Genomic DNA, 1,922 nt, shown 5'->3' with positions numbered 1-1,922 from the left:
CTTTGGTGCAGCCCATATTGTGACACCCTGGGGACTCTGGCTGGCATCAGAAAAGAAAAAAAAATTAACATTTTAAAATTTAATTAAAAAAAAAAGCTAACCTTTGAGTTTCTATATTGGCCCATCATAGAAAAGTGCATGGGTTAAGAGAGAATCCTTGAGAATTTTTTTTTTTTTTTGAGTCTGTAAAAATAAAGCTTAAAAGGATGTTTTGTGTTTTTAGGGTAAAGGTTTGATTATGAGTCCCTTTACAAAATCAGAATGAAAAAAAAATATTTTCTATTATATCTATTGCTCCCATCCAAGTTTTGAACTAGATGGGACATTTAAATATTCTCATCTACTCCCTTCTTTTTGCAGGTAAATAAGTGGAAATCCAGAAAAGTAATAAATACTAGAACCAGTACCCAACTTTAATAATTTCAAATTTAATTGATAAATTAAAAAAAAGCTTCATTGTTTTAATTTCTTTAAATTTTGATGATTAAAAATCATGTTGTTCATGATTGGATTTTTAATAATTTAAAAAATATTCACTTATGTTGAGTATGCGTAAGCTAATTATACAAATCCTGGTGTACTGGGAAGTCGAAACTTTAAAAAAGGGACATTTCAAGGACAAGTGAGTAGGATAATTTGTAGATACTGTCAGGGGCATAAGTCAATTTGACTTTGAAAACAATTAGCTAAGCTTCCTCTAGCTGGCTTCAGTAAAAGGAGGGAGTTTAGCCTTTTCTTCCCAGTCTTGCTAGTTCTTTGTCATCCTCCAGAGATAGTTAAGAGAAAATGGAGGTAGATTACATTATACTGGTGGTAAGAATGAAAATACTGTGGCTGATCCTGTCTTTTTTTTTTTTTTGCTTTTGATAGAAACTATTAGGTATTCTGCTGAGATGATGCAATGAGCATGGCCATATGAGTGGGACTTGGAAAATAGAAGTATTTCCTGAGGTCTCAGGAAAGTTAAAGACATTTCTAAGCACCTTGGTTTACAGAGTAGATAGGTTCAGAGAAATAAATCGATCAGGCCTGCTAGGCCTGTTTTCTATTACTCTAAATTACCTCCTGAATCTTGTGGGGCTTTTGAAATAGAGGAAGAAGAAGAGAGGAAACTGGGATTGACAGAATTGTTTGTTTCGAGTAAGACACTTCCAGTCACAAACACTGCTGGCTGTGAGGCTCTCCGCGGCTCAATGAGGGAAGGTTCTTGGACTCGGGAGACAAAACTTCCATTGTCTCCATCTTTTGATTTCCAGCGTTCTCCTGACTAGAGGGTTCCCTCAAATGCCTATGGATTTCCACAGTCTCGGGGAGGAGTCCCAACTTTTGTCCCAGCAACAGGGGCACATCTATACTGTCTTTAGTCCTCCAGCTTGTCTAGTGAAGGAAGGGGTGGCACGCCTCATCCAGCTTCACTTAGAGAATTCTAAACTCGGCTTCTCTGAACGCCAAAACCTCGGACTTTTATTTTTCCTTCTGTGCCCCGCAAAACGAAGCTCAGAGGAATAAAACGGTCAATCGAAAAAAAGGACGAACTTTGAGGAAAATGATAAAAGTCTTCTCCGAATCTTTTTCGATACTCGGGTCCAAATCTAATATTTCTCTTACGGGTTATGACTGGGGATTGAATATGTCTTACCATATCACCGTAGGGTCCGCGGGAGCTTGGAGGGGGGGTGTGTGTGTGTCCTACTTTTCTCGGCGGAGGAGGCTATTGAAGCTAATTCTTTCTTGTAGGCGGGGGTGGGGGGTGGGGGGTGGGGAAGTGTTTGAAAACAGATGAAACACAAAGGAAATTAGATTCCTTTCAGAAAGGGAGAGAGTTCAAGAGGAGACGTCTTTCCCGCCAGTTCCCAGAATGCGTCGGGTATTTCGGGGATAGGGTAGGAATGGTTCAGTGATTTTCACAGGCAGAGAGAAGT

Source organism: Sarcophilus harrisii, chromosome 4, assembly GCF_902635505.1.
Source record: "Sarcophilus harrisii chromosome 4, mSarHar1.11, whole genome shotgun sequence".
In the NCBI taxonomy this organism is placed as follows: Eukaryota; Metazoa; Chordata; class Mammalia; order Dasyuromorphia; family Dasyuridae; genus Sarcophilus; species Sarcophilus harrisii.
The sequence above is the reverse complement of the archived record's forward strand: the minus strand, read 5'-3'. Positions refer to the sequence as shown.